General features: G+C 46.7%; 1 long non-coding RNA gene across 2 annotated transcripts in view; it reads left to right on the top strand.

The window, feature by feature from the left end:
- The first annotated feature begins 12,213 nt into the window (after positions 1-12,213).
- LOC137300444 (uncharacterized) overlaps positions 12,214-26,609 on the top strand; it is an 83,269-nt gene continuing 68,873 nt past the window's right edge. For both annotated transcript variants that reach the window (XR_010958092.1, XR_010958091.1), the window contains exon 1: positions 12,214-12,437. This is a non-coding gene — a long non-coding RNA (uncharacterized lncRNA). The remainder of the gene's footprint in view (positions 12,438-26,609) is intronic.

The following is a 26,609-nucleotide window of genomic DNA, read 5'->3' as shown; positions in this document are numbered from 1 at the left end:
TAAATTAAGAAAATAAAAAGTTATCTACGCACAAGCTAATGGGGAGAACACGATGACAATGTGTTCCATCTGGGAGTACTAGGGCAAGGGCTTGGACCCATCAAATAAGTGATCAAACCCATGCAGCTCAGTGGAGGCACTGATTGGAGGTCAGCAGACCAGATGGAAGGGGAAATTGGAAGAAGAGTCAACTATCAAAAAAGATTGAACAGACTTGGGCTCTTTTCTCAAGAAAAGAGAAAGCTGAGGGGTGACCTTATAGAGATCTTTAAAATTATTAAGGGGTTTGATAGGGTCGATGTAGAGAGAAGGCCCCTTGTATGCATCTATGCTACTCACCAAGAATCATAGAATGATACAGCACAGAAGAAGGCCATTCAGCCCATCATGCCTGTGCCGGCTCTTTGAAAGAGCAATCCAATTAGTCTCACTCCCTTGCTCTTTCCCCATGGTCCTACAAATTTTACCACTTCGAGTATTTATCCAATTCCCTTTTGAAAGTTATCATTGAATCTGCTCAACTATTCCATGTGGTAGTGAATTCTACATTCTCACCACTCTCTGAGTAAAGAAGTTTCTCCTGAATTCCCTATTGGATTTATTAGTGACTATCTTATATTTATGGCCCCATAGTTTTGGACTCCCCCCACAAGTGGAAACATCTTCTCTACATCTACCCCATTGAACCCCTTCATAATTTTAAAGGCCTTTATTAGGTCACCCCTGTGTTTTATCTTACAGATAAGAACATTATCTGTGCTGAATTAGCTGTTCATGTTGGCTTTTTTGTTTTTCTGAGCGGGAGAGGGTTAATCATTTCAGGTGGAATTCAAAACAATCAAAAAGCGATGACCGAGAGCACCATTCAGGAAAAACAGGATTTGCTGCCTCACGCTCTGCCTCTGGATCTGACAACCCTGCCTCATTAATCACTGCTCCCAGACATGCTGCCAGCACCACACAGCACAAAGCCTCTGCCGACACAGCCAATAGCGCAGCCGTTACCAAGGAGATGGCCTTTCCCCTTGAAAGGTTTTCATAGATTTTTATTTTTACCCTGGCATTCTGGGAATCAGAGGCTGGCTCAGATGGCAACGGGAAACCAGGACAAGAATGATTATTAAAAACCCAACCTCAACAAGCAACTGGCTGATGTCTCTGCAGAGGAGAAGCAGCGAGAAAAAAAAAGGGAAGGCTTTTTTCATCATAAATATATTTATCTTGCCGCTGCAGCAAATTCTTGTTTTCTTTTTCTTCCCCTCCAATTTTACACCCTTTCCTTTCCCGAAGGTGTTGGTTCTCGTTGGGGTACAGTTCCAAAGGTACTGGTTGTCCTCTGGTACCCTGCCCGGGCAGCCATGAACCCAGCCAGTGAGTGTCAGTAGGCTATTCATCAAAGCCTAGTCCTGGTCAAAATCCAAGCTGACTCTCCAGTACTGAGGAGGCTGCACTGTCGGAGGTGCCATCTTTCGGATGAGACATTAAACCAAGGCCACATCTGCCCTCTCAGGTGGACGGAAAAGAAGAGCAGGGAAGTTCTCCCCAGTGTCCTGACCAACATTTATCCTTCAACCAGCATCACTAAAACAGGTTTTCTGGTCATTATCACATTGATGCTGGAAAAGCATCATTTTTATTGCCCATCCCTAGTTGCCCTTGAGAAGGTGGTGGTGGGCCTTCTCCTTGAACTGCTGCAGTCCTTGTGGTGATGGTGCTCCCACAATGGTGTTAGCTAGGGTATGCCATAATTCTGACCCAGCGATGATGGACTGCCAACAAATAGCCAAGTTAGGATGGTGCGTGATTTGGAGCGGAACTTAGAAGTGATGGTGTTCACAGGATATTGGTACTTTTGTCCTTCTTGGTGGTAGAGTTCGTGGGTTTGGGAGGTGCTGTCGAAGTAACCTTGGTGAGTTGTTGCAGTGCATCTTGCAGATCGTACACACTGCAGCCACGGTGCGCCAATAGTGGAATTGGTGGATATTGAGTCCAATGGCAGGGGTGCCAATGAAGTAGATTTCTATATCCTGGATGGTCTTGAGCTTCTTGAGTGTTGTATGTCTTTTGGGTTCTCTGTATGTGTTTCACACACTTTCTGACATTTTGTCTTCAGTTCTCTGTTTTTTCCATATGTTTTCCTTTCTCTTGTTTTTTTACATGTCTGATCATCTGTATGCATCTTACATTATCAAAGTATCATAGTAGGTACAGCACAGGAGGAGGCCATTCGGCCCATCGTGCCTATGCCAGCTCTTTGAAAGAGCTATCCAATTACTTCCTCTTCCTTCCTCATTGTATGTCTTTTTTCTCCTTAAGTCTTTTTTTCCTTTCAGGTGTCACAGAGTCCTGGAGATAGATTCAGTGCTCCAACACTCTAATGAGTGCAGGAACTGTCCTGTCTTTCTCTGGGAGTGCGATACTGGGACATATCATCTTATTGCCTTTGTACAAGAGGATGGGGATGGGGAGCCTGGATTGGAGGAATGGAAATCAATGGCTGACTTGGGAAGAACTGGAGTTTAAAGGTTTGGTTGGGAGCATCGGTGCAATGGCAATTTTAGAGGCAAGGGAGCAGTGCAGCCAAATTTCTGGGCCATGCCCGAGCCGAGGTCACATTTGGAATACTAATGAACAAAAAATCATGAGGTGCATGACTGCAGTTTCCCAATATGTGCTCCTGGTGGGCAAGGCTCGCTCCTGTAATGCACATTTGGAAATTCAGCCCTGTTGTGTGCAATTTTGGGCCCCGGAACTTCAATAAGACATTAGAGAGTTGGGGAGGGTTTGTAGAAGAGCGGCACAGATGATTCCAGGACTTAGGCCTCTTAAGTTGTGAGGAAAGATTCACAGAGCTGAATTACTTTTGATTGGAGAAAAGAAGACGAGAGGACACTGGCTTAAAATGAACATATCCTCAAGAAAGACTAGAAGTAAGAACATAAGAAATAGGAGCAGGAGTAGGCCCATATGGCCCCTCGAGCCTGCTTCGCCATTCAATCAGATCATGGCAACTTCAATTTCCCGGCCGATCCCCATATCCCTTGATTCCCTTAGTGTCCAAATATCCATTGATCTCAGTCTTGAATATATTCAACGACTCAGCATCCACAGCACCTTTGGTGTAGAGAATTCCAAAGATTCACAACCCTCTGAGTGAAGAAATTTTTCCTCATCTCGGTCCTAAATGGCCGACCCTTTAACTTGAGACTATGACTTCTAGTTCTAGAATCTCCAGCAAGGGGAAACAGCCTCTCATCATCTACCCTGTCAAGTAAGAGACTTTTCCTATAGAATAGCAGGCATATAGAACAGACCCCCAGCAAAAGCAGTTGAATGCGGTGTTGATGAGTGCCACCACAAAATAAAAGGATAAATATCTGGATAGGAACAGGATTGAAAGTGAGAAGGACAAATGTAGACTCAGATAATCAAATACTTCATGGAACACGAAGGGACCCTGTGCAGATGGGACCAAAGGAACATTGGAACATAGGAACTGGAGTAGGCCATTTAGCCCCTCGAGCCTGTTCCTCCATTCAATGAGATCATGGCTGACCTGTGACCTAACTCCATAACTAGGGAAAACAACCAGCCAGCTCGACTTGTGGGGAGATGAAGATGAATGCCCATTCTGGAATTTTGCTGCATTACCTAGATTCTTTTTCTCCCTGATTGGCCTTGGGTATTTATTTTCAATTTTTATTTGCCTCTCCCGGGAGATTAAATGACTGATGGTGGCCAGATGGGTATGTGAGCTGGTGGGTTAGTGAGCTGGTGGATATATGAGCTGGTGGGTTAGTGAGCTGGTGGGTATATGAGCTGGTGGTTAGTGAGCTGGTGGGTATATGAGCTGGTGGATTAGTGAGCTGGTGGGTATGTGAGCTGGTGGGTTAGTGAGCTGGTGGGTTAGTAAGTATGATAGTATAGTTAGTAGTATAGCCCGAACTATAATCTTTCAAAGTTCTCTAGATTCAGGAACTGTCCCTCTAGATTGGAAAATTGCACATGTCACTCCGCTTTTTAAGAAAGGAGAGAGAGGGAAACCGGGGAATTATAGACCAGTTAGCCTAACATCTGTTGTGGGGAAATTGCTGGAGTCTATAATTAAGGATAGGGTGACTGAACACCTCGAGAATTTTCAGTTAATCAGAGAGAGCCAGCATGGATTTGTGAAAGGTAGGTCGTGCCTGACAAACCTGATTGAATTTTTTGAAGAGGTGACTAAAGTAGTGGACAGGGGAATGTCAATGGATGTTATTTATATGGACTTCCAGAAGGCATTTGATAAGGTCCCACATAAGAGACTGTTAGCTAAGATAGAAGCCCATGGAATCGAGGTAAAAGTACGGACTTGGTTAGGAAATTGGCTGAGCGAAAGGCGACAGAGAGTAGGGATAATGGGTAAGTATTCACATTGGCAGGATGTGACTAGTGGAGTCCCGCAGGGATCTGTCTTGGGGCCTCAATTATTCACAATATTTATTAACGACTTAGATGAAGGCATAGAAAGTCTAATATCTAAGTTTGCCGATGACACAAAGATTGGTGGCAATGTAAGCAGTATAGATGAAAACATAAAATTACAAAGCGATATTGATAGATTAGGTGGATGGGCAAAACTGTGGTAAATGGAATTCAATGTAGACAAATGTGAGGTCATCCACTTTGGATCAAAAAAGGATAGAACAGGGTACTTTCTAAATGGTAAAAAGTTAAAAACAGTGGATGTCCAAAGGGACTTAGGGGTTCAGGTACATAGATCATTGAAGTGTCATGAACAGGTGCAGAAAATAATCAAGAAGGCTAATGGAATGCTGGCCTTTATATCCAGAGGACTGGAGTACAAGAGGGCAGAAGTTATGCTGCAGCTATACAAAACCCTGGTTAGACTGCACCTGGAGTACTGTGAGCAGTTCTGGGCACCGCACCTTCGGAAGGACATATTGGCCTTGGAGGGAGTGCAGCGTAGGTTTACTAGAATGATACCCGGACTTCAAGGGTTAAGTTACGAGGAGAGATTACACAAATGTGGTTGATTCTTAATTGCCCTCTGAAATGGCCTAGCAAGCCACTCAGTTGTAAAATCTCGCTACGAAAAGTCATAATAAGAATAAAACCGGACGGACCACCCGGCATCGGACCACTAGGCACCGGACACGACAACGGCAAAACACCAAGCCCAGTCGACCCTGCAAGGTTCTCCTTACTAACATCTGGGGACTTGTGCCAAAATTGGGAGAGCTGTCCCACAGACTAGTCAAGCAACAGCCTGACATAGCCATACTCACAGAATCATATCTTTCAGCCAACGTCCCAGACTCTTCCATCACCATCCCTGGGTATGTCCTGTCCCACCGGCAGGACAGACCCACCAGAGGTGGCGGTACAGTGATATACAGTCAGGAGGGAGTGGCCCTGGGAGTCCTCAACATTGACTTTGGACCCCATGAAATCTCATGGCATCAGGTCAAACATGGGCAAGGAAACCTCCTGCTGATTACCACCTACCGTCCTCCCTCAGCTGATGAATCAGTCCTCCTCCATGTTGAACACCACTTGGAGGAAGCACTGAGGGTAGCAAGGGCACAAAATGTACTCTGGGTGGGGGACTTCAATGTCCATCACCAAGAGTGGCTCGGTAGCACCACTACTGACCGAGCTGGCCGAGTCCTGAAGGACATAGCTGCTAGACTGGGCCTGCGGCAGGTGGTGAGCGAACCAACACGAGGGAAAAACTTACTTGACCTCGTCCTCACCAATCTACCTGTCGCAAATGCATCTGTCCATGACAGTATTGGTAGGAGTGACCACCGCACAGTCCTCGTGGAGATGAAGTCCCGTACTTCGCACTGAGGACACCATCCAACGTGTTGTGTGGCACTACCACCGTGCTAAATGGGATAGATTCAGAACAGATCTAGCAGCTCAAAACTGGGCATCCATGAGGCGCTGTGGGCCATCAGCAGCAGCAGAATTGTATTCCAGCACAATCTGTAACCTCATGGCCCGGCATATTCCTCACTCGACCATTACCAACAAGCCAGGGGATCAACCCTGGTTCAATGAGGAGTGTAGAAGAGCAGGCCAGGAGCAGCACCAGGCGTACCTAAAAATGAGGTGCCAACCTGGTGAAGCTACAACTCAGGACTACATGCATGCTAAACAGCGGAAGCAACATGCTATAGACAGAGCTAAGCGATTCCACAACCAATGGATCAGATCAAAGCTCTGCAGTCCTGCCACATCCAGTCGTGAATGGTGGTGGACAATTAAACAACTAACGGGAGGAGGAGGCTCTGCAAACATCCCCATTCTCAATGATGGCGGAGTCCAGCACGTGAGTGCAAAAGACAAGGCTGAAGCGTTTGCAACCATCTTCAGCCAGAAGTGCCGAGTGGATAATCCATCTCAGCCTCCTCCCGATATCCCCACCATCACGGAAGCCAGTCTTCGGCCAATTCGATTCACTCCACGTGATATCAAGAAACGGCTGAGTGCACTGGATACAGCAAAGGCTATGGGCCCCGACAACATCCCAGCTGTAGTGCTGAAGACTTGTGCTCCAGAACTAGCTGCGCCTCCAGCCAAGCTGTTCCAGTACAGCTACAACACTGGCATCCACCCGACAATGTGGAAAATTGCCCAGGTATGTCCTGTCCACAAAAAGCAGGACAAATCCAATCCGGCCAATTACCGCCCCATCAGTCTACTCTCAATCATCAGCAAAGTGATGGAAGGTGTCGTCGACAGTGCTATCAAGCGGCACTTACTCACCAATAACCTGCTCACTGATGCTCAGTTTGGGTTCATAAGTGGCAAGTAACATTCGCGCCAGATAAGTGCCAGGCAATGACCATCTCCAACAAGAGAGAGTCTAACCACCTCCCCTTGACATTCAACGGCATTACCATCGCCGAATCCCCCACCATCAACATCCTGGGGGTCACCATTGACCAGAAACTTAACTGGACCAGCCATATAAATACTGTGGCTACGAGAGCAGGTCAGAGGCTGGGTATTCTGCGGCGAGTGACTCACCTCCTGACTCCCCAAAGCCTTTCCTCTATCTACAAGGCACAAGTCAGGAGTGTGATGAAATACTCTCCACTTGCCTGGATGAGTGCAGCTCCAACAACACTCAAGAAGCTCGACACCATCCAAGATAAAGCAGCCCGCTTGATTGGCACCCCGTCCACCACCCTAAACATTCACTCCCTTCACCACCGGCGCACTGTGGCTGCAGTGTGCACCATCCACAGGATGCACTGCAGCAACTCGCCAAGGCTTCTTCGACAGCACCTCCCAAACCCGCGATCTCTACCACCTAGAAGGACAAGGGCAGCAGGCGCATGGGAACAACACCACCTGCACGTTCCCCTCCAAGTCACACACCATCCCGACTTGGAAATATATCGCCGTTCCTTCATTGTCGCTGGGTCAAAATCCTGGAACTCCCTTCCTAACAGCATTGTGGGAGAACCGTCACCACACGGACTGCAGCGGTTCAAGAAGGCGGCTCACCACCACCTTCTCGAGGGCAATTAGGGATGGGCAATAAATGCCGGCCTTGCCAGCGACGCCCACATCCCGTGAACGAATAAAAAAAAAAAAAAAAATTGGGGTTGTATTCTCTGGAGTTTAGAAGGTTAAGGGGTGATCTGATCGAAGTTTATAAGATATTAAGGGGAACAGATAGGATGGATAGAGAGAAACTATTTCCACTGGTTGGGGATTCTAGGAGTCGGGGGCACAGTCTAAAAATTAGAGCCAGACCTTTCAGGAGTGAGATTAGAAAACATTTCTACACACAAAGGGTGGTAGAAGTTTGGAACTCTCTTCCGCAAACGGCAACTGATATTTCCTCAATTGCTAAATTTAAATGTGAGATAGATAGCTTTTTGGCAACCGAAGGTATTAAGGGATATGGACCAAAGGCAGGTATATGGAGCTAGATCACAGATCAGCCATGATCTTATCAAATGGCGGAGCAGGCACGAGGGGCTGAATGGCCTACTCCTGTTCCTATGTTCCTATGTTCGTGAGCTGGTGGGTTTGTGAGCTGGTGGGTTAGTGAGCTGGTGGGTTAGTGAGCTGGTGGGTATGTGAGCTGGTGGGTTAGTGACCTGGTGGGTATGTGAGCTGGTGGGTATGTGAGCTTGTGGGTTCGTGAGCTTGTGGGTTCGTGAGCTGGTGGGTTAGTGATCTGGTGGGTATGTGAGCTGGTGGGTATGTGAGTTGGTGGGTTAGTGAGCTGGTGGGTTAGTGATCTGGTGGGTATGTGAGCTGGTGGGTATGTGAGCTGGTGGATTAGTGATCTGGTGGGTATGTGAGCTGGTGGGTATGTGAGCTGGTGGATTAGTGATCTGGTGGGTATGTGAGCTGGTGGGTATGTGAGCTGGTGGGTATGTGAGCTGGTGGGTTAGTGACTTGGTGGGTTAGTGACTTGGTGGGTTAGTGACCTGGTGGGTATGTGAGCTGATGGGTTAGTGACCTGGTGGGTTAGTGAGCTGGTGTGTATGTGAGCTGGTGGGTTAGTGAGCTGGTGGGTTAGTGACCTGGTGGGTATGTGAGCTGGTGGGTTAGTGACCTGGTGGGTTAGTGAGCTGGTGGGTTAGTGAGCTGGTGGGTTAGTGAGCTGGTGGGTTAGTGAGCTGGTGGGTATGTGACCTGGTGGGTTGGTGAGCTGGTGGGTATGTGAACTGGTGGGTTAGTGAGCTGGTGGGTATGTGAGCTGGTGGGTATGTGAGCTGGTGGGTTGGTGACTTGGTGGGTTAGTGACCTGGTGGGTTAGTGACCTGGTGGGTATGTGAGCTGATGGGTTAGTGACCTGGTGGGTTAGTGAGCTGGTGTGTATGTGAGCTGGTGGGTTAGTGAGCTGGTGGGTTAGTGAGCTGGTGGGTATGTGAACTGGTGGGTATGTGAGCTGGTGGGTATGTGAGCTGATGGGTATGTGACCTGGTGGGTTAGTGAGCTGGTGGGTTAGTGAGCTGGTGGGTATGTGAGCTGGTGGGTTAGTGAGCTGGTGGGTGTGAGCTGGTGGGTTAGTGAGCTGGTGGGTTAGTGAGCTGGTGGGTATGTGAGCTGGTGGGTATGTGAACTGGTGGGTTAGTGAGCTGGTGGGTTAGTGAGCTGGTGGGTATGTGAGCTGGTGGGTTGGTGACTTGGTGGGTTAGTGACCTGGTGGGTTAGTGACCTGGTGGGTATGTGAGCTGATGGGTTAGTGACCTGGTGGGTTAGTGAGCTGGTGTGTATGTGAGGTGGTGGGTTAGTGAGCTGGTGGGTTAGTGAGCTGGTGGGTATGTGAACTGGTGGGTATGTGAGCTGGTGGGTATGTGAGCTGATGGGTTAGTGACCTGGTGGGTTAGTGAGCTGGTGTGTATGTGAGCTGGTGGGTTAGTGAGCTGGTGGGTTAGTGAGCTGGTGGGTTAGTGACCTGGTGGGTATGTGAGCTGGTGGGTTAGTGACCTGGTGGGTTAGTGAGCTGGTGGGTTAGTGAGCTGGTGGGTTAGTGAGCTGGTGGGTTAGTGAGCTGGTGGGTATGTGACCTGGTGGGTTGGTGAGCTGGTGGGTATGTGAACTGGTGGGTTAGTGAGCTGGTGGGTATGTGAGCTGGTGGGTATGTGAGCTGGTGGGTTGGTGACTTGGTGGGTTAGTGACCTGGTGGGTTAGTGACCTGGTGGGTATGTGAGCTGATGGGTTAGTGACCTGGTGGGTTAGTGAGCTGGTGTGTATGTGAGCTGGTGGGTTAGTGAGCTGGTGGGTTAGTGAGCTGGTGGGTATGTGAACTGGTGGGTATGTGAGCTGGTGGGTATGTGAGCTGATGGGTATGTGACCTGGTGGGTTAGTGAGCTGGTGGGTTAGTGAGCTGGTGGGTATGTGAGCTGGTGGGTTAGTGAGCTGGTGGGTGTGAGCTGGTGGGTTAGTGAGCTGGTGGGTTAGTGAGCTGGTGGGTATGTGAGCTGGTGGGTATGTGAACTGGTGGGTTAGTGAGCTGGTGGGTTAGTGAGCTGGTGGGTATGTGAGCTGGTGGGTTAGTGAGCTGGTGGGTTAGTGAGCTGGTGGGTATGTGAGCTGGTGGGTTAGTGAGCTGGTGGGTATGTGAGCTGGTGGGTATGTGAGCTGGTGGGTATGTGAGCTGGTGGGTATGTGAGCTGGTGGGTTATTGAGCTGGTGGGGTATGTGAGCTGGTGGGTATGTGAGCTGCTGGGTTAGTGAGCTGGTGGGTTAGTGACCTGGTCGGTTAGTGAGCTGGTGGGTATGTGAGCTGGTGGGTATGTGAGCTGCTGGGTTAGTGAGCTGGTGGGTTAGTGACCTGGTCGGTTAGTGAGCTGGTGGGTATGTGAGCTGGTGGGTATGTGAGCTGGTGGGTTAGTGACCTGGTGGAGTATGTGAGCTGGTGGGTATGTGAGCTGGTGGGTATGTGAGCTGGTGGGTATGTGAGCTGGTGGGTATGTGAGCTGGTGGGTATAGGCACCTAATCACGATGCTCCAGGCATCGTGGTTCTGTGCAGCAGGCTCGATGGACCAGCTGAGTCCAAATGTTTTACTGTATGGGGTAATTTTACGGACGTGCACTCCCAGGGTGCAGCTTGACCCACCGAGAGTGTGAATCAGGAACTCGGGAGGAGGTCTCCGTGAAATGTCATCCAATGGCCAGATAATTGTGGGGGCACCTACCCAATTTCACAGGATCTGTCCCTGGCTGGTGTAGTTCTGTGTCAGGAATGCGAATCATTAAATTACTCCTCATAAATATTACAATAAAGAAATATATTGTTTAACACACGCCAGGTCCCAGAATGTGGTTATAGGAAGATTTGCAATGTGTGTCCCAGGAACAAAAGATTTCCAGCAATTTGCAGATTTCTCCTTTCATTCCCTGCTTCTCAGACATTTTCCTGAATTGAGTTATAGCTGGTACTTTCAGACATTCTTTTGCTTCTTATTTACTTATTATTAACACAGCAACTGGGGGTCAATAATTTCTTGGAGTAGATTTTTCCACCCACATTCCCCCCACCTCACACCTGAATGTGTTGACACATGCTGGGCTTTGTTCCATAATGTCCTGGGCCAATATTTCTCCCCAGTAAAACAGATTATCTGGAAATTATCACATTGCTGTTTGTGGGATCTTGCTGTGCGCAAATTGGCTGCCGCGTTTCCTACATTGCAACAGTGACTACACTTCAAAAGTACTTCATTGGTTGTAAAGCGCTTTGGGACATCCTGAGGTTGTGAAATGTGCGATATAAATGCAAGTTCTTTCTTTTATGCTTCTTTCATAGGTACGACGGCAGCCTTCAATATCGCAGCCAAGTGACCATTCTTAACGTGTAAGGTTATACAGTGAGTGCTGCCGACGTATTACAGCAGAGCCTAATCCCGTCCTCGCTCAATGTCCGCACATTTGCACTTTCCAGCGGGGGCGGGGGTCATTGGCTGATCTTTTTTCCTGCTCCTTCGCCCGGGAGTGCTCAGGCCGATGATCGTGTCCCTGCTCTGTCACATTACAGAAAGCATGGAACGAACCTGGGACTTTCTGTCCAGTGAGACTCAGGACTATACTACATGGCGCACTTTAATCCTTTAAATCACCGTGTGCACCTGAACAAGTGAGACAATCATGTGTGCATACTGATGTGTGACACGTGATATATTCCGCAACCTCAGGAGTCAAGAAGACATCTGTTTTGGATATAATCCGCCACAGATACACTTGTACTTGTGGCATAAAAGTTAATTTCAAAGATTTAAAACAGGTTGTCTATGCTGTTTATTTGTGTGCAATATGAAGCCTTGAGGGCCACATATTTAAGTTTAAGCCCTTGTTTCCATTAATAAAGAAAGACTTGCATTTATAGCGCCTTTCACAACCTCAGGGCATCCCAAAGTGCTTTACAGCCAATAAAGTACTTTTGAAGTGTAGTCACTGTTTTAATGTAGGAAACGGCGACAGCCAATTTATGCACAGCAAGGTCCCACAAACAGCAATGTGATAACGACCAGATTATCTGTTTTAGTGATGTTGGTTGAGGGATAAATATTGGCCCCAGGACACCGGGGAGAACTCCCCTGCTCTTCTTTGAAATAGTGCCATGGGATCTTTTACGTCCACCTGAGAGGGCAGACGGGGCCTCGTTTTAACATCTCATCTGAAAGACGGCACCTCCGACAGTGCAGCGCACCCTCAGTGCTGTACTGGAGTGTCAGTCTGGATTATGTGCTCAAGTCTCTGAAATGGGATTTGAACCCATGACCTTCCAACTCAGGCAACAGTGCTCCCCACTGAGCCACGGCTGACAAATATAGTTCTCGTACAATTCAAGTTGCTGATACTAACAGATCTCGATGTTCTGATTTTAGGATAACAGCACCAAGAACAACCCTTTCCCAAACCTCCAGACCCACAAAATACAAACAGGACAAACCAGCGGGTAAGAAATATTAAGCTCAAATAGGACAGGGTTGCTCGGGCCTCAGGTGCGGTATTGCCACGGCTCGAGGCCTGGCTACAAGTGGCCCACAGACTGCAGTTTGGAATTCTTTGGCTTAGAACTTTTAAACGGTCCCACTCGTGAGAGGCAAACGCCTTCTTAAACCCTGACGATAACAACAACTCGCATTTATACAGCACCTCCAACATAGTAAAATGTCCCAAGGCGCTTCACAGGAGTGTAAATGAAACAAAATTTGACACTGAGCCACATAAAGAGTTATTAGGACAAGTGTCCAAAAGCTTGGTCAAAGAGGGAGGTTTTAAGGAGCATCTTAAAGGAGGAGAGAGAGGTGGAGAGGTTTAGGGAGGGAATTCCAGAGCTTAGGGCCCAGGCAGCTGAAGGCACGGCCGCCAATGGTGGAGTGAAGGAAGATGGGGATGCGCAAGAAGCCAGAGTTGGAGGAGCGCAGAGATCTCGGAGGGTTGTAGGGCTGGAGGAGGTTACAGAGATAGGGAGGGGCAAGGCCATGGAGGAGGTTATAGAGATAGGGAGAGGTGAGGCCATGGAAGGGTTACAGAGATAGGGAGGGGCGAGGCCATGGAAGGGTTACAGAGATAGGGAGGGGCGAGGCCATGGAAGGGTTACAGAGATAGGGAGGGGCGAGGCCATGGAGGAGGTTACAGAGATAGGGAGGGGTGAGGCCATGGAGGAGGTTACAGAGATAGGGAGGGGCGAGGCCATGGAGGGGGTTACGGAGCTAGGGAGGGGCGACGCCATGGAGGGGTTACAGAGATAGGGAGGGGCGAGGCAATGGAGGGGTTACAGAGATAGGGAGGGGTGAGGCAATGGAGGGTTACAGAGATAGGGAGGGGCGAGGCCATGGAGGGGGTTACAGAGATAGGGAGGGGCGAGGCCATGGAGGGGTTACAGAGATAGGGAGGGGCGACACCATGGAGGGATTTGAAAACAAGGATGGGAATTTTAAAATCGAGTTATTGCCGGACTGGGAGCCAATGTCGATCACCGAGCACAGGGAATGATGGGTGAACAGGACTTGGATGTTTTACTACATTAAAGGCACTATATAAATGCAAGATGTTGTTGCTGTTGTAATGTAATGAAGAACAGCTACATGGGTGAGACCAGCCAGATGGGCCACAGTAGTCTCCCTTGGTCCTGTATGGTATCAAGAATGAGGTTCTAGAGGGATCCCTCCAGAGAAAAGGGGAGAAAATGAGGCGGGGGGGATAGAATAAAGCACGAGAAATGCAAAGAAAACCCTCAGCACAAATGCATCCTATTTTTAAAAAATTTAAAAGGTAAACACTACGACCAGGAACTCGTGCGTTAAAACAATCTTTCAGCTAATTATTCTGTTACTGCCACGAGGCATACATTCAACATTCTGCACGTTCGGGAGGCTGATTGTAAATGTGAGAGGGAGCTCAGGCAGTCTCACACTGACAGTGAACGTACTGCAGGTGTGTACAGAGTCTTTTCAATCTGCTGTCTCACAGCCCAAGAGTCCCCCTTTCTTTCTAAACCTGTTAAATCATCTTTCTTATGCAATTGCCTGCATTGATCCAGCTCCATAACCCTACAGGAGTGATTGTGCTCTGCATGTCCGTGAGCTCAGAATTAAATAAACAGGAATAGTACGAGATTTAGTATTTTCTTTCATTTAACAACACAAAGTGTACTTAAAATTACCACAGAACAACCCTTGACTGGCTGCAATATACACAGCACCAATTTACTGCTTCTTGCTGCATGACAGTCCCAGTTTAATCCCTTCCTCTCTTAAATACACCGAGCTCTATAAATCTGTGTTGGGCAGTGCAGGAAAACGGGCGGGGTGTAAAACGGGCTGCCGATTCGCTATCACCCGTTTTGCGTTAACCCCCAAGACAGATTTACGCTCCACTGACTCTCACTGGGGTACATTTACACAGGCTCATTTGTACGGTTAATCTTCAAGTACAAACTTTGGCAATGATTGCCAGAAGGATATTCGACCATGGTGGGGCAGCTGAAGCAATCTTAACACCACCCTGAAATCACCAAGCTCACCACACACCTGGAGCTTCTCCTTGGTTCTGAGCAGATGCCTTTTTTTGGCTACTGCATAGTTGTGATTGAAAGAAAGAAAAGAAAGAGCTTGCATTTATATAGCGCCTTTCATGACCTCAGGACGTCCCAAAGCGCATTACAGCCAATGAAGTACTTTTCAAGTGTAGTCACTGTTGTAATGTAGGAAACGCGGCAGCCAATTTGTGCACAGCAAGATCCCACAAACAGCAATAAGATAAATAACCACATAATCTGTTTTCAGTGGTGTTGGTTGAGGGATAAATATTGACCAGGACACCGGGGAGAACTCCCCTGCTCTTCTTCGAATAGTGGCTGTGGGATCTTTTACGTCCGCCCAAGAGGGCAGATGGGGCCTCGGTTTAACGTCTCATCCGAAAGACGGCGCCTCCGACAGTGCAGCACTCGAAGGAACCTAATGGGAGGTTTGGAAAGGTTGGCTAAATAGGCCAATGGTCTTCTCCTGCCTAAAAAAATGACTATGGGGCAAAAGTCTGCTGGGCAGCAGGTGCGGGGGGTGTGTATCACAAAACTGCTCATCGCCAGCCTGTTAATTTGCATCTGTTCAAGTTAATGGGCTTCCAGCAAATACTGGGACTAGCATGGTGAATCTTTACTGCTACCTCAGAATGTTAGAATAACAGAGAGTAAAAGATCCAAATTCCTTAATTACCAGCTTTTGTGTAGTTTATTAATATAATTTTCACACAAAGAGTAGTGGAAACCTGGAACTTGATCTTCAATTCTGAGATCATTAGATTCTTGTTGGGTAAGAGTATTGAGGGATATGGAGCTAAGGTGGATAAATAGAGTTGATGTACAGATCAGCCATGATCTAACTGAATGGTGGAATTACATAGAATTTACAGCACAGGAAAAGGCCATTCGGCCCAACTAGTCTATGCCGGTGTTTATGCTCCACACGAGCCTCCTCCCACCTTATTTCATCTCACCCTTTCAGGATATCCTTCTATTGCTTTTTCCCTCATGTATTTATCCAGCTTCCCCTTAAATGCATCTACGCCATTCACCTCAACTACTCCATGTGGGAGCGAGTTCCACATTCTCACCACTCTCTGGGTAAAGAAGTTTCTCCTGAATTCCCTATTGGATTTATTAATGACTACCTTACATTTATGGCCCCTAGTTTTGGTCTCCCCCACAAGTGGTAACACCTTCTCTACGTCTACCCTATCGAACGCCTTCATAATGTTAAAAATCTCTATCAGGTCACCTCTCGGTCTTCTCTCTAGAAAAGAGCCCCAGTCTTTTCAGTCTTTCCTGATAGTTGTACCCTCTCAGTTCTGGTATCATCCTTATAAATCTTTTTTGCACTTTCATCAGTGCCTCTATGTCCTTTTTGTAATTATGGAGACCGGAACTGTACACAGTACTCTAAGTGTGGTCTTACCAAGGTGGTATTCAAGTTTGTCATAACTTCTCTAAGCTCAAGGGGCTGAATGGCTGAATCCTTTTCCTATGTTTCTGCAAAAGACATATGTACACAGACATAACAGAGATATAGATATTACCTGCATATTCTCGAACAAAACACAGACTTTGTGACAGAAGAGTAGGCAAAGGGAGACCTTGAATTTGTGTTTGGAATTGGAGGGGTGACCCTACCAGCTCCCAGTCCATGGGGTAGTGAGTTAACACAATCTCATCTACTTCTAAATTCTACAAAAATAATGCAACAAATTGAAAGTGCCAATAATAAAAACACTTTACATTTGGGAACCAATCCATTGGTGTGGAGGGGCAAAAGAGAGGGACTGTTTGCAATATAAAGAACTCCCCATCCATGAAACAATAAAACTGCCTTCGTTTCAAATCTCTTGCCTGGTAGCAGACTTTAATTTCCTTCCTGTATTTCAGTCCCGGGGAGATGACAGCACTTCAGGTCTCCTTCGGTCTACTGCTGTCACCTGACATCAGGTATGGGTGCACCCTAGGTAATCATACAGATGGTCAGCTAAGGTCTGAGTACAGACCTCAAAGGAAACAAGCCAGGATATGGCAGTAGCGGGATACTACTCTACTAGCTACTACTCTGCCCTCAGCAGGTACCAGCCTCTCCCAGATTGGTCGTGGTCTAAGCAGAACCTAAGCAGTTGTTCATTGGATAAGTTCCAGATCTCCTGTTCCATTCCGTGTTCTATCAATGACAGATGTCGGCAGAACAGCCCCCCTGATATTGGGGGAGAACTGAAGTGACGGGTTATTTTTCTTTTATTATTGAGACACCCAATGATGGGCCAACGCCCATAGTGTAAGATGCCATCAAGACTGAAAAGAGTAGGAGAGAGGGCCAGTTAAATGATGTAGTAGTGGTTAGGGTTTGCCAAGCTTGTGTGTTAAAAACCTGTTGGTTGTAGGATGAAAGAAAGATTGAGAGGGGAGGAGTGCCACAGTTTGAGAACAGGGGAAAAAATGAGTTAAGTATAGGAGTTGGGGCGATGAGTCTTCATTTCAACGCAGTGAAGAGCCACCAGGAGATTTAAAAGTATTTTTTCACTATTACGGAGATGGGGAGAGTCCTTTAAAGTGAAGGCACTTCCTCCTACACTGTCCAGCTTCCTCAGCAGTCTGAGAAAAGAAGCATTGCTGATACTTACTTGGAATAAAGTTTGGGCCAAAGATGTTGTTCATTTAACGGGGATTGACTGTATTACAGGCTATATAATTGCGGGGTGGGGTCTTCACAAGCACCCGGCCTTCCCCGCACTCAGTTGCTATTCTTCATGTGTGAGCCCGACAATGGCTGTTGGTAGGCTATTCATCCATGGGAAGGGATCTCTGCTGAGCCCCAATCCTGTCCTCACCCGATGTTGACACAAACTCACTTTCCAGCAGGTGTCCAATGGATTATTTTTCAAAATGTAAAGTGCTTGTATGGTTGGTACTTTTAATTTTAACTCCTCCTGATTTTAACTCCTTCCCTAGCCCAGTGACACCAGACCATTGGCCCAAGAAGATCATTTATGAACATACAAACATACAAAATTGACGGGCAGGAATTCCTCATCCTGGAATGAGAGGGTTGTCCTACGAGGAGAGATTGAGTAGAATGGGCCTATACTCTCTGGAGTTTAGAAGAATGAGAGGTGATCTCATTGAAGCATATAAGATTCTAAGTGGACTTGACAGGGTAGATGCTGAGAGGATGTTTCACCTGGCTGGAGCGTCTAGAACTAGGGGACATAGTCTCAGGATAAGGGGTCGGACATTTAGGACTGAAATGGGGAGGAATTTCTTCACTCAGAGGGTCATGAATATTTGGAATTCTCTAACCCAGAGGGTGGTGGATGCACAGTCGTTGAGTATATTCAAGACTGAGATCGATAGATTTTTGGACTCTAAGGGAATCAAGGGATATGGGGATAGGGTGGGAAAGTGGAGTTGAGGTCGAAGATCAGCCATGATTTTATTGAATGGTGGAGAAGGCTCGAGGGGCCGTACAGCCTACTCCTGCTCCTATTTCTTATGTAGGAAAAGACCAACTGGTCCATCAAGCCTGCCCAACACACCATGCTGGCCGGACCATCATGACTAAACACTTCTTCCCTCTCTCCCACCTCCCTCCTACCCCCGCAGTCATGTAATCTCCTGGGAGAGGCAAATCCTTTGTTTTGTTCTCTCCATTTCTGCTGCATTTCCTAAAAAATAGTTTTACTTAAAGAATAACTGGCAGGTAGTGACAGTGGTGCTGGGGAGTTAGCTCAGTGACACTAAGAGAGAACTTGATCATTAACAGTAAAGGTACAGCGATTAACTTGAATAGCTTAAGAAATCCTGTCACTTCAGCTGTGTGTGTTAGTTCAGCTCCTAGCACTCCGCACAGAAATAGTACACACAAAAGACTGTTCGGTTAATCACATTTCTTTTATATCTGTTTGATTTTTTAAAAGAGGTTGATTATGGCACTTGCCTTTCAAAACTTATCAATGGAAGACTTAATTTTCCACTCCTTTACCAATAGAAAGACTTGCATTTATATAGCGTCTTTCATGACCTCAGGATGTCCCAAAGTGCTTTACAGCCAATTAAGTATTTTTTTGAAGTGTAGTCACTGTTGTAATGTAGGAAACGCAGCAGCCAATTTGCACACAGCAAGATCCCACAAACAGCAATGTGAAAAATGAGCAGATAATCTGTTGTTAGTGATGTTGGTTGAGGGGTAAATATTGGCCCCAGGCCACTGGGGAGAAATCCCCCGCTCTTCTTCGAAATAGTTCAAATGGGATATTTTACATCCACCTGAGAGAGCAGGAGGCGCCTCGGTTTAATGTCCCATCCGAAAGGTCTGTGAAGCTCAAGGAGGTCCCGACCCCTCCTCAAGGGCATCAGGGCTGATTTTACGAATACTTACTCCCAGCGGTAAGCCTCACCTGTGGGAGAGCTCATCGGGATATGACAGGTGCGTCGCCACCAGGTGTACTCCAGGTCTGGCTGGGTCGACGCCCCCTAAGGAGGCCAATTTCATCAAATCAGCCCTACTGAGTCCTCCTGGGGTGGAATTCCATGGCGAGGTACGTGCTTGTACCAATAGATGAATAAAGAATCAGCTCAGTGGCTGCAGGTAGTGGAGACCTGAGTGGGGATTTGAACTCCCGGGCTGTAAGCCTCCTGGATGAGCCGCGCTCCCGGTGCGGGAGTTACCCTGGGAGGGGCCGGTCGATTTTAACGGCATGGCCTCATTAACATTCTGCTGGAGAGCTGCCTGCTCGGAACAGGCAAACTGAGGCCGGCTCCCGCCCCACAAAGATCTGGCAACCTTGAGGCAGGCAGTCAGGTGAGTCATCGGGGGTGGGGGTGGGTTTGGGAGGGGTTTGTGGGTGGCAGAGGCCTTGGTGGGGATGTGGTGGGGGGGGGTGCACTGGGGTAACAGAGGCTGATTCGGTCCTCATCCAGCAACCATTCACACACACACCTTGCAGCAGGAGTTACGGGTTAGCGATTAGGAGCGGGAATCCTGGCTGATTTTTTTCCCTCCTCCCTAGCCCAGGGGCACTGAGGTCAATTGTAGTTACCCCGCCATCATCCCAGAGAATTCGGAGAATCGGAAGGAGAGAAAGAAGTGGATCCAAATGTTCTGCGTTAGCAGCTCCTTAACAGAAAGAAAACAAGGGAATGTTAAACATTAATCGCTATTCTTCGGGGTTTGTTTAATTAAACCAACCACTGACGACTCCTCTGATGGCTCAGTGAGTTTATTCAGTGAATAGCTGAGCTATACAGAGCGAGGAGGGTTCACTGGTTCGATTCCCGATCTGCGCTGATCTCTGCTGACGCTGCAACTGGCTACAGTACCCTAGGTTAGAAGAGGAACGTCAGCCAGGGCTCCTGCTCCTGGCGGTTACTCAGTGACGTGTGCTTGAAGTGGACACTGGGTAAAGACAGGATTGGGTCCCAGTTATGATGGCCCTCCAGTTGAATAGCTGGATTGTCTAGGCTCACATGTGACTAACAGCCACTTGGCCAAGGTATTTAAGGTTTACCCCAACAAGCAGTTAACACGGTCAGGAATAGAAACTGTGGGGTAGAAATTGGACCTTTTTGTGCTCTAAACAAGGCCCAAATTCAGGGACCAATGTCCTGCGGCCCAAGGATGCCTGGAAAAACATCTGACCAGAAATTGGGTAGGGCCAGGCGTTAGGTCCTTTACATCGGTCAATGAGGGGCCTAATGCCTATTTGAGGTCCCCTCACAGAAATTGAACTGTGACGAATGGGGCAGGTGTCAGGCCTGCTCCGCTCGGGATTCTTCAACATCCACTGTGTACGGCCGGCAAACTAACAGTCAGTTATTTTTTTAAATAGCTGTGTGTGCCAGGGCTCTCACCTCTAAATCAGAAGGTTGTGGGTTCAAACCCCACTCCAGAGACTTTAGCACAAAATCTACGCTGACACTCCCAGTGCAATACTGAGGGAGTGCTGCACTGTCAGAAGTGCCGTCTTTTGGATGAGACATTAAATCAGGCCTCGTCTGCCCTCTCAGGTGGACATAAAAGATCCCACGGCCATTATTTCGAAGAAGAGCAGGGGAGTTCTCTCCGGTGTCCTGGCCAATATTTATCCCTCAGCCAACATCACTAAAAAACAGATGATCTGGTCATTATCACATTGCTGTTTGTGGGACCTTGCTGTGTGCAAAATTGGCTGCTACATTATAACAGTGACTACACTTCAAAAGTACCTCATTGGCTGTAAAATGCTTTGTTACGTCCTGAGGTTGTAAAAGGTGCTATATAAGTGCAAGTCTTTCTCTCTCTCTCTCTCTCGCTCGCTCTGTGTCCTACACCATTGTTGCTCAATGCATCGACATCTCAACCTGCCTCAGTACAGCGTTCAACAAAACTTCCCCCCAGGACATCATGTTAGATGGAAGAGACACCATCCCACAACACCAATTGTGTACAGTAACCCTGGTATCCTGGATGACTTGCCAAGTTCCCACCCCACTTAGGGTCCCAATGTGCACAGGATGCAGCCTTCGAAATATTCTAGCTAATTTATTCAGTTCTGTTTAATTAGATTAATTTAAATAATTGATAACATTGGCTCAATGCCCACTGGATCTAAAATTTAAGTTGTTTTTTTTTATTCGTTCATGGGATGTGGGCGTCGCTGGCGAGGCCGGCATTTATTGCCCATCCCTAATTGCCCTTGAGAAGGTGGTGGTGAGCCGCCTTCTTGAACCGCTGCAGTCCGTGTGGTGAAGGTTCTCCCACAGTGCTGTTAGGAAGGGAGTTCCAGGATTTTGACCCAGCGACGATGAAGGAACGGCGATATATTTCTGTTTCTGTTAGTTAAGCTTTCCTTTGGAGAGTGGTTAGGACGTTCGGAAGGCAGAGTATTGTAACTTGCATTCGAAGAACTTCAGTTAAGAGAAGCTTAAGTTCTACAGTCCAGGAAGAAAGTGGTTGAGGGGAAGGCACTTCACTGAGGTCCACAAAATATTGCATGGTATAGATAGGGTTGCCAACTCTGGTTGGATGTATTCCAGGAGGTTTCATCACATGACTTTGCACCTCTAACTGCCCCATCCCCTCACTCCCACCATTGGTCACCTGACACATCCATCCTCGTGACACACCGCCTTCCCACGCCAACTGGAAAGCAAACAGACTCCATTACCCCATTGGAAGAATCTTGATTGTCAGTCAAACAGCCTTTTTCCCCAACTTCAATATTTTTATAACTAATAAAGAAAAGTGGTCAAAGGAAATGAAAAAGTTACACAATTTATTTTAACACCACTCTGAATTTTCTCCCGGGTTCCTTGAAGCAGTATCCTGGAGAATAATCTTTAATCCCTGGAGATTCCAGGACAATCCTGGAGGGTTGGCAACCCTAGGTATAGAGATATGAACCAAAGGAAGCTGTAAGGGAATACTGATAAGCTGGTCCAATGTGTCAGCCTTGGCTCAGTGGAAGCACCCTTACCTCTGAGTTAGAAGGTGGGGGAGTTCGAGTCCCACTCCACAGATTAAAGCACAGAAATTTAGGCTGACACTCCCGGTGCAGTACTGAGAGAGTGCTGCATTGTCGGAGGTGCCGTCTTTTGGATGAGATGTTAAACTGTCTACAATCTCAGGAGATCCTGTAGCACTATTTGAAGAAGAGCAGGGGAGTTCTCCCCAGTTTCCTAGGACCAATATTTATCACTCAACCAACATCACAAAAAAAATTATCTGGTCATTATCACATTACTGTTTGTGGGATCTTGCTGTGCACAAATTGGCTGTCGCGTTTCCTACATTACAATGGTGACTACACTTCAAAATCACTTCATTGGCTGTAAAGCATTTGACGTCCTGAGGTCGTGAAAGGCACTTTTTAATGCAAGTCTTTTTCTCTTTTAGAATGGGCAAACAAGTGGCAGGTGGAATTCAGTGTCAGTAAATGTGAGGTGGTGCATCTTAGCAAAAAAAATAAAAGTAATAATTTGAATGGGTGGGTGGACGATGTGGAGGATTTGAGGGTTCAGGTTCAAAAGACATAAAAGTGGCAGCTCACGTGGATAAGACCATAAAAAAAGCTAACGGAATACTGGATTTTATGGCAAGAGATATAGAATATACCAATCGAGATGTAATGGTGAATCTATATAAACCTTAGTAAGACCACAGTTGGAGGACTGTGTGCAGGATTGGGCTCCACATTATAGGAAGGATATTGAGGCAATAGAGAGGGTTCAGCACAGATTCACCAGGATGCCGCTTGGGATGATAGACGAAAATAGACTTGGAAAAACTTGGGTTTCTTTCGTTAGGAGATTATGGAGTGATTGATCGAAATGCTTAAAATTATGAAGGGATGAGATAGAGTAGATAGAAATAGAATGTTTCCAGTGGATGGGGCGGAGTGGGGGGGATGGTGTCTAGGACAAGGGGGCATGGATGTAATAGATTTAGGACAGAAAGCAGGAGAAACTTTTTTACATGGAGGCTTGTGAGGCTGTGGAATGCACTCCCAGAGTTAGTGATTAAAGCAGAGACTATGGGGGCCATTTGACATTTTATTGGACAATTCACCATAGAAATAAAACTAAAGAAAGAACTTGCTTCTATATATGAATATTAAATGATCGGATCGTCTATTTTAATGATGTTGGTTGAAGGATAAAAATTGGCCAGAACACCGGAGAGAACTCCCCTGCTCTTCTTTAAATAGTGGCCGTGGGATCTTTTACATCCACCTGAGAGGGCAGACGGGGCCTCGGTTTAACGTTTCATCTGAAAGACGGCATCTCCGACAGTGCAGCACTCCCTCAGTACTGCACTGGGAGTATCGGCCTGGATTGTGTGCTTAAGTCTCTGGAGTGGGACTTGAACCCACGACCTTCTGACTCGGTGGTGAGAGAGCTGCTCACTGAGACAAGGCATAACCAGTTCAGCTTCTGACATCACTAGCTCAGTCCTTCCTCTTGCCTTTGATGAGCTGTTTTATGTACCGTAGGGCAGCTGGTTAAACCAGTTTTATGTACACAGTTTCTCACTGCACCTTCCTCTAAGGCCCTGATTGCTCTGAAACCAAATCAAAACAGCTTTCCGACTTTTATTTAACTGTTCGACTGCTGAACGTCCTGTGCAATTTGCAGCACGGGTGGGGGTAGGATGTGAGGTGGGGGTGACGTCCATCCTTACAGTGCACCACCTTCCCACACCATTTGGAAAGCGAACAGACTCTTTCTTACCTGAATTGATGATTTTTGACTGTCAGTCAAACAGCCTTTCCCACCCCACCCAATCTACATTATTTTTATAACTAATAAGTGAAAGTGTTCAAAGAAAATGAAAAAAAACACACAGGTTATTTATTGACCCCCATGATTTTTCTCCCCGGGTGCTGCACACAGGACCCTGGAGATTAATCTTCAATTCCTGGAAATTCCAGGTCAATCCTGGAGGGTTGGCAACCCTAGGTAGGGGGACGAACTCTACACACTGCACCATAGGCAGGTGGGCCGTGCCCCATGATTAGCTCCCCCACCCCTCGCATGATTCGATTCCCTGTGGGGGGGGGCGCTGGAATTCCACTGACCAATCCCCCACTCCACGGCCCTCCAGCTGGTGACTGAATCAGACAACCTTGATGACCTACCGTGGACCAATGGGGATAAAGTTGTGCGTTTTTATTATTATTACTTGACAATCTGTACCGTAACAATGCGGACATTTGTGACTGTGCAGTGTTGTGGCACCAAGAAAGACCCAGGGAAACCCGTGCTAGCTGAGCTCAGTGACCTGATGTGGTATTGAGCCACAAAAAGCAAAAAGAAACCCTTGAGTATAGAAGGTTACATAAGAAACATAAGAAATAGGAGCAGGAGTAGGCCATACTGCCTCTCGAGCCTGCTCCGCCATTCAACTCCACTTTCCCGCCTGATCCCCATATCCCTTGATTTCCTTAGAGTCCAAAAATCTATCGCTCTTAGCCTTGAATATACTCAATGACTGAGAATCCACAGCTCTCTGGGGTAGAGAATTCCAGAGATTCACCACCCTCTGAGTGAAGAAATTTCTCCTCATCTCAGTCCTAAATGACCGATCCCTTATCCTGCTACTATGCCCCCTAGTTCTAGACTCTCCAGCCGGGGGAAACACCCTCTCAGCATCTATCCTGTCAAGCTGTCTTAGAATCTTAGATAGTTCAATGAGATCACCTCTCATTCTTCTAAACTCCAGAGAGCATAGGCCCATTCTACTCAATCTCTTTTCATAGGGCAACCCCCTCATCCCAGGAATTAATCTAGTGAACCTTGGTTGCACCACCTCCAAGGCAAGTATATCCTTCCTTAGGTACAGAGACAAAAACTGTACGCAGTACTCCAGGTGTGGTCTCACCAAAGCCCTGTACAATTGCAGCAAGACTTCCTTACTCTTGTACTCCAAACCCCCTTGCAATAAAGGCCAACATACTATTTGCCTTCCTAATTGCTTGCTGTACCTACATGTTAAGTTTCTGTGTTTCGTGTACAAGGACACCCAAATCCCTTTGAACACCAACATTTAGTAGTTTCTCACCATTTAAAAAATATTCTGTTTTTCTTTTCTTCCTACCAAAGTGTATAACCTCACATTTCCCCACATTATACTCCATCTGCCACCTTCTTGCCCCCTTAATCTGTCAATATCTCTTTGCAGACTCTTTGTGACCTCCTGACAGCTTACTTTTCCACCTAGCTTTGTATCGTCAGTATATTTGGATACATTACATTCGGTCTCTTCATCTAAGTCATTAATATAGATTGTAAATAGCTGAGGCCCAAGCACTGATCCTTGCGGCACCCCACTAGTTACAGCCTGACAACCTGAAAATGACCTGTTTATTCCTACTCTCTGTTTTTTGTCCTTTAACCAATCCTCTATCCATGCTAATATATTATCCCCAACCCCAGGAGCCCTTATCTTGTGCAACAACCTTTCGTGTGGTACCTTATCGAATGCCTTTTGAAAATCCAAATATACTACATCCACTGGTTCCCCTTTATCTACCCTGCTAGTTACATCCTCAAAAACCTCTAATAAATTTGTCATACACGATTTCCCTTTCTTAAACCATGTTGACTCTGCCTAATCATATTATGATTTTCTAAGTGCCCTGTTACCACTTCCTTAATAATGGATTCTAGCATTTTCCTGACAACTGATGTCAGGCTAACTGGCCTGTAGTTCCCTGTTTTCTCTCTCCCTCCTTTCTTGAATAGCGGGGTTACATTTGCTACCTTCCAATCCACTGGGAGCGATCTAGAATCTAGGGAATTTTGGAAGATCACAACCAATGCATCCACTATCTCTGCAGCCACCTCTTTTAAAACCCTAGGATGTAGGCCATCAGGTCTAGAGGATTTGTCGGCTTTTAGTCCCAATATTTTCTCCAGTACGTTTTCTTTACTAATATTAATTACTTTAAGTTCCTCACTCTCATTATACCCTTGGTGCCCCACTATTTCTGGTATGTTTTTTGTGTCTTCTACTGTGAAGACAGATACAAAATGTTTGTTACACATCTCTGCCGTTTCCTGATTCCCCATTATAATTTCTCCTGTTTCTGCCTCTAAGGGACCATTGTTTACTTTCGCTACTCTCTTCCTGTTTACATACTTGTAGAAGCTCTTACAATCTGTTTTTATATTTCTTGATAGTTTTCTCTCATATTCTATTTTCTCCCTCTTTATCAATTTTTTGGTTATCCTTTGCTGGTTTCTAAAACTCTCCCAATCCTCAGCCTTACTACTGTTCTTGGCCACGTTATAAGCCTCTTTGTTTAATCTAATGCTATCTTTAACTTCTTTAGTTAGCCATGGATGGATCACTTTTCCCGTGGAGTTGTTATTTCTCAATGGAATGTATATTCGTTGAGAATTATGAAGTATTTCTTTAAATGTCTGCCACTGCTTATCTACCATCATACCTCTTAATCTAATTTCCCAATCTCCCATAGCCAACTTGCCCCTTATACCTATATAATTGGCTTTATCTAATTTTAAGACACTAGTTTCGGACTTAAGTACGTCACTCTCAAACTCAATGTGAAATACTACCATATTGTGATCACTCTTACCAGAGGATCC

This window comes from Heptranchias perlo, chromosome 31, assembly GCF_035084215.1.
Source record: "Heptranchias perlo isolate sHepPer1 chromosome 31, sHepPer1.hap1, whole genome shotgun sequence".
In the NCBI taxonomy this organism is placed as follows: domain Eukaryota; kingdom Metazoa; phylum Chordata; class Chondrichthyes; order Hexanchiformes; family Hexanchidae; genus Heptranchias; species Heptranchias perlo.
Note: the sequence above shows the minus strand (reverse complement) of the source record. Positions and strands in the feature narration are given on the sequence as shown.